This window comes from Phytophthora infestans, genomic scaffold, assembly GCF_000142945.1.
Source record: "Phytophthora infestans T30-4 supercont1.14 genomic scaffold, whole genome shotgun sequence".
Lineage (NCBI taxonomy): Eukaryota > Oomycota > Peronosporomycetes > Peronosporales > Peronosporaceae > Phytophthora > Phytophthora infestans.
The window spans coordinates 2,565,338-2,572,269 of NW_003303745.1; positions in this window are offsets into that span (position 1 = coordinate 2,565,338).

Consider the following 6,932-nt stretch of genomic DNA (forward strand, 5'->3'; position numbering starts at 1 on the left):
ATGGCCGTTTTCGATCCGAGACATCCTTGTCAACGTCTTCGGCGGATGCTCCCTGAGCTTCCTTTCTTCTTTTCTTCGTCGATACTGGAGGAAGCTCGGCGGTGTTTGGCTTCTCAGACCCGACCTCGAACTTTGATGCAAGTTCTTGGAGATATGTGGGTGAAGCTTCGCGGCGACAGTCCCTTGGACTCGGCGGGGAGGCCCATCCAAGCAGATGGCCAAATGACTCGTTACTTCGTAGCTCTCTATGAGCGTCGTCATTGGATCGTCGAGTCGAGTGTGTTGATGGGTCTCCACCCTGACGTTAACCCGGCTGCCACGCCCGCCCAGCTCGCTGAGGTATACGAACTGTGGCTGGTGTACAAGCGCGAGCGCAAACGTCGTAGTGACACCTTGCGATCTCTGGTTGTTGCTGTCTACGACCAGCTTTACTCGGCGGTCACTCAGAAGCTCGGCGATGAACCTGCTCCTCTAGTGGACGCAGAAGTTTATTTCGATCCGTCCGTTCCCCATTACTCTCCCGTTAACCTTTCGTGGGTTCCTTCCGGGAGAGATTGGGTCCAGTGTGCTCACGATGTGGATCTAGCCGAGCCCTGGCGAGCTTGGTGGCTGACTGACCCGGCGGTCCATCCATACAATACTTGCTTCCGCGCTCGGAACGTGGACTTCTTAGTTTTCGCTCCGCGCGGTATGGATCCTCAGATTGTTGACGACGCGATTGAAGAGGATTTCGATCTTGCTGAACAAGCGCCTCCTGCCTATGCCCCAGGTGCTCCACCTCGGCTGAATCGTCAAGGCATCCATATCTTCACTGGGTCTTCGATCGGTGAGCTCGGCTCAGATGGCGAGCGTGCGTCTGATGACGACTCGGCGGACGATGGGTTGGGTTCTCCCAATCTCCGAGGCGCGTCTCCGAGTATGTCTCTGTTCGGCACCCCACTCCCCAGTGGAACGGATCCTCAGCCCACTTCCGCCGCGTCGGGTCCTGAGGCACCTGATTCGGCATCAGCTTCGTTGGCTAGCTCGGCGATGATACTTCTTGCCACTGCTGCGAATGTTGCATCTCCTTCCGCAAGTTCCCAAGGGGTGACGTCTGCTCCGACGCCACGTCCTCAATCGTCGAGTTCGCTGAGCTCTTCCCAGTTGTCTCCGTCGGGTTCAACTCACTTGGAATCCGGATCGCCGACTTTTTAGTTTTCTTCCTTTGACTGGGCGTCCCGTAGGTATCGTTCAGGACTTCATTTCGTAATTATTCAGTATATGTAGTTTCGACACAGTAGCATTCCATCTCAACTCGGCCTGTGTCGTCCGCCGACTTGGTGTAACTTTTGGTGCAATAGCTGTTAATCCTCATCTGCAACTTGCACCATTTGCAGACGGTTTTCGCGCTTCTTCTGTCGTAGATAGTCAAACAGGAGACCTCCGCATGACAAATTCGACAGCGGTTCCCAAGTAGGCTCATCGTAGCCGACCCACTTAACTTTAAACTTCCGTTGTGATCGTGACGTACTTGTGGATAATGGTAGCTCGTCGTCGAGAATTGCTTCGACTTCATACTGGTTTGTACTTGTGTCTGGTTCCCAGCTGTCTTCAGGCAGTAATTCTTCATCAAAGTCAAATCGCTGAGTCTCTTCGAGGTCGGCGATCAGCCTCGTCTTTGGTCTTCCGCCGAGTTCGGTGACTGCCTTCAGACGTGATACATGGACCACTGGGTAGAACCTATATCCACTCTTGTCGGGTAACTCCAATTCATAGGCGAATTCTTCCACCTTCTTCTTCACCCTGAATGGTCCATGCCATCGGTGGGCTAACTTCTTGGTCAGGCCCGACTTGACTCGCTCCATAAACAACCAGACTTGATCTCCTTCTTTGAACAAGGATTTGGTGGATTCATCGCCTGGTTCTGCAACTTCATCTGCGTCATCTGCTGTGTTGGGAATGGATCTTTTCTCCTTCTTGCTCAACGCTTCGTTGTGCTCTCGAGCTCGTCGTGCTTTCTCTCGCACTTGGAACTCAGCTGCTAATCGAAGTGCCACTTCTCGTAGTCTGTTCGCTTCTCGGCGCCACTCGACTGCGTCCGCCGAGTTGACTGGGCGTCCCTGTCCACGTCGTATCGAACTCGTCATAGCCTTGAGTGTAGACTTGGCGTCCCAACCATGCACCAGATAGAAAGGGGTTTCTCGCCGAGTCGAATCTCTTGAGTTGTTTATAGCATGTACCATCTTCTCGGCGATGTCATCCCAGTCGGCTTGAAGTGGGTCTTCCACGTAGACCCGTATAGTCTGAACCATTGTCTTGACTGACCTCTCTTGTTGACCGTTGGCTTGTGGTCGGTAACTCAGCGTAGCTCTTGATCTCGACTGCATCATCTCGGAGAACTTTTGGAAAACTTCACTCATAAACCTTGGATCTCGGTCGTGCCGTATCAGAGACGGAGCCCCGAACTGCCTGAAGACGCATTCCTCAAATACCTTGGCCACTTCGAGTGCTCCGGTGTCATTCATAGCCTTAGCGATAACGAACCCCGTGAAGTGGTCCTGGAACAGCAGCAGTGCAGTATTGCCCCGCTGAGTTCGAGGAAGGGGAATAACGAAATCCATTGACACGACTTGGAATGGATGGTCTGACACCACATTTCCCGGCGAATAACCTCTCAACTGTGGCTTGCTCTTACTGGTATTGCAGTCTTCGCAGGCTCTAACATGTTTCACCACGTCGGCGTACAGACCAATCCAGTAGTAGTCGGCTTTGACTCGGTGATAAGTTCTGACGATGCCTTGATGCCCTCCTTCGATCGAGTTGTGGCAGTTATGAAGTATTTCGTCGACCATGGTTGACGGTATCACCAATCTCAATGAGAGGTTCGGTTCGCCGAGTTCGCCTAGTCGGCGGGCTTCATCTCGGCGGTACAACAGGCCGTCTTCGCTGAGTACAAAGACTTCTGCGACTTTGGCGGCATTCTGAGCTCGCCGGTGTGTAAGGTTCTCCACTTCACCTCTCAGGTACGCCTTCAGATCGGCCCACCTGAGTTCTTCATCTTGTGCCTTCGCGATTCGTCGTCTCCGCTCAGTCTGTACCGTCACTGGATCAATGTCGTTGGCATTCTGAGCTGTCTGGACTGACTCCATCTGCGACCTTGTTTCGACATACGGGGTCGTGTGGTTAGTCCGCCGAGTCGACGCCCCGCTGACTTGTTCGAATTCATCTCCACTACTTTCAAACGCGGATTCTCCAGGATTTGTAGACATGGCTTCATGATCCTGACTTCCTCCTCTTGCTCTAGCCGAGTCTACATCCAGCTCGTCCTCAAAGTGAACTCGGCGTACTCGGCTACGAGTGACTGCCGTGACAATCGGTGTTTCCGCTGGGTTGCCTGTGACGTACAGTTCTTCGGCTTCTCGGTTAATCATTCTCAGCTCTGCTTTCCTATCCGCCCCGAGAATTACTCGTCCAGCTTTAGCTTCCAGTGCTTCTGTAGCGAGAGAATCAGCCGCTGCGTTATAGTGTCGCGCTATGTGTCGATACCGGACCGAGTTGAGTTGTTTCGTGAGATCCTTGTGTCGAGCTAGCTCCACTTGCAACGTTTCCTTCTTGCATGCTATCACCCCCATGGATTGCTGGATTGCAAGCCGGGAGTCACCCACGATAATCAAATCAGTTATCCCTCGGTCAATCGCCGCCAAGACTCCATTGTTCATGCCGGTGTACTCGGCGATGTTGACTGTGGTGGACGACAGGTACGCACTCGCAGCGATCTCAATGTCCCAATTCGGAAGGCGCCACAGTATCCACGAACAACTGCCATACCCGCCGTATTTAGCCGTCTTCGCTGAGCCATCAAATGACAGCACGCATCCTGCAAAGTCAGCTGGTATTCGGGCATATAGCAGCGCTGGGGCTTATTCTTACTGTCGCCGAGTTCTTGAAGGAGGCGCGAGGTATTTCAGGACTCGTTGCAATCATCATCTTCCCAGTTGAGCTCAGCGGTGGCAAGCTTGGTCACGGTCTTAGGATCTGTACCACTGAAATGACCTGCGTTCTGCGAAGCTGTTTCTTCATCCACAGCGCGTTCTAACCTGTAGCCAGTTCCGCGGGGGTCGAACACCATCGTCGCCAAGCTCGTTACTCCGATCTCAGTTCCAGTACCTCTCAACAGTGATACCTCTGATAAATCATAGGTGTCGCCCGCGTCAGGGCCCGTATTCGCTGAGTTCACTGCGATGGCCGATTTGGCCCCTGCGTGCTCAAACTTGTCTCCGAGGTAGATGGTATCATCGTCGTGCTGTCTAACCACTTTCGAACTGGTTTCAGCCTCCATAGTCTCCAACGCTGAGTCCGCCGTAGCTGGGTCGTCGTTCGGCTTTACTCCTTCAAGTAGTAATACCTCCCGACTATCATGGTCCTTCGTCGCGTTGGAGTGCTCATCCGCTGAGTTGGTTGTGACGGCAGAGCTGACTTCCGTGCGTGTAAACGCGCCTTCAGTATAGCTGACATCCTGACGACATGCTGTAACCATGTCCGAGGCACTCTCAGTGTTTAGATCTTCTGACGTCGAGTCTGCCGCCGCCGACTGGATAATGCAGGCTTCCGGTGTACCCATCGCTGAGTTCACCACGGCTGCAGAACTTGGTCCTATTATTCCGTACTTGGCTCGGTTGTCAGCAACGGGTTCAACGTCACATAGGGCTTGTTCCGAGCGTCTTCAAGGCCTCCTGCCGTTATAGCTGAGTCTTCAGTCGCCGACGCGTCTTCCGTGGCCCTTACTTCACTTGTTCCTTCGACCGCTGAGTTCGTGTTGACGTCAGAAATGGCGCCATCGTCTTCAAACTTGGACAGCTGATAGGAGACATCTTGGCCATCGTGTAGCACCGACGTATGGTCCGCTCGGACATCTTCCAGCTTGAACGCTGAGTTTATAGCCGGGTCACCCCTTGTCACCCCTGAAGTCGATATGACGTCTGCGTTACCGCGACGCTTCTCGTAGTCGCCGGCTTCAGTGTCGGCTTCGATCCTTCTCCAGCGTTCGGCGCATGTTAACTCTGGTCCACTCTCCACTGGAGATCGTCTTTCCACCGCCGTCGGAGTTGGGTATTTTCGTCTTTCCACAGCTGGCGGCTGGTGTGACAACCAGTCCTCGTACAGTCGTCGTTCTTTCTGCAGCAAATCTTCGTCCATCGCTGACTCAAATGCCAATATCTGCCAGTCACGGTACTTCGCCGAGTTCACGCGGACATATCCCTCGTTGGCCAGCACTCCGTGTGGTTGCCATTTTATCACATAAAAGTGAGGTGGGCACCAGACTGACGTCTGTCGTACGTTCGTAATCAGGACATGGGTTGGTCTTCCTCGGCGATTAAAAACAACCGTTGGAATCCAACCCTTCGTCCGTCGCACGCATAGGTCATGCGTCGACTCACTGGGTTGTCGCCTGGGTAATTTGAACTCAGCGGTCATTCGACTTTCGATCGTCAACCCGTCTGGTGGCCCGCATGGTACATTTGGTCCGAACTCGGTCTTGGTCGGTGCATTACTTGACCGGATGAGTGGTATCACCATCGCATCGGGTAGCTTGACCGCCGAGCTGTACAGATCCAGACGTATTCCAGCTGGGATCATAAAGTCGGTGCCGAGAATCAAATCGACTCCGGCATGATGAGGCATTATCCATACTTCAAACTCGTATGCCACTTCCCAGCCGAGTGTCACCTTCACCACTGCTCTTGACGTTGTCACCATCCTGTCTTTACTTATTCCTTGTATGTCAATCCGCTTATCTCGGCTGGCCACTCTCTTGAGACGCAGTTTCCTCGCGAAGTACTCACTGATCGCCGAGACATTTGCTCCGGTATCCAATAATATCTTGGTCCTTCGGTCGTTCACTGCACCCAATACGAGGGCTCTCATTCTAACTCGGCGATCAAACGTCTGTGCTGACCACCATCCCAGCCGCTCTCCCGGAAGCAGCTTCATTATCCTGGTACGATGCACAGCCTGGTCTGACTGCCGAGTTACACTTGCAATCGCTCGGTTGTTATCATCTAACTCACCGAGCTCACGTTCAATTCCGTCGATTTCACACATCCAATTGCCATCCTCGCTTCTTCCCTCGGGCCGTCCTGCTTCGCCTACGAAGGCAAACAAGAAGTTCGCCTCAACTGCAGGTTCAGCTGACTGTGGCAGCCCGGCATATTCCAACCCAGTCAGTGTTGGCGGGCCGCCGAGTTTAAATCACTCGGCGCGTAAAGGTTTTGCAGGTCTTCTGGCACTTGCGACTTGTCGACAGAGTTCTTCACGAACGCAGCCAGCTTCTCATATTGGCGGAACAGCTCACACTGGCCGCCTTCATGGACTTGTCTGCAGAATTTGCAGCGTCGTCGACAGTAGTGAGCCGAGTGCCCCATTCTTCCACAAGCTGCACAAGGTCCTCGTTGGGTGTTGTCGCGTGATCCATCTCCACGATTCGACTGTTCTCGCTGGTTGTACGGTCGCGGAGGTCGGTTCGCTGAGTTTCCCCAGCTTCGGTTCGAGCCTTTCTGGTCTCCCGCCGAGTTCTCTCGGCGGTCCGGTGTATTTCCTTTATCATTGGAAACGCCGGCGTCAATGTAGTCGTCGTCTTCCGCTGAGTCGTGTCCTCCGGACTGGTCCTCATCATCCCATTCGTCTTCGGAGTTGTACGGACTCGGCGGGTTCTGATCGATGAGTTCCTCTCCGTCGGAGTCAGCGTCAACGACAGTGACTCGGCGGGTCGCGGTTTTCTTCCTTGCGACTGCGCTTCTCATCTCGGCGGCTCTGATCCTTCCGCTTGTCATCTCGGCTTTCTTGCGGTCACGAAGACGGTCGCCGTTGCCTCGTAACCCTTCTCCCCGAGCATCCGACAAATGAATTATCTGTTCCCACCCTTTACTGAATGAGTGTCAAACTGGCAAGGGGAC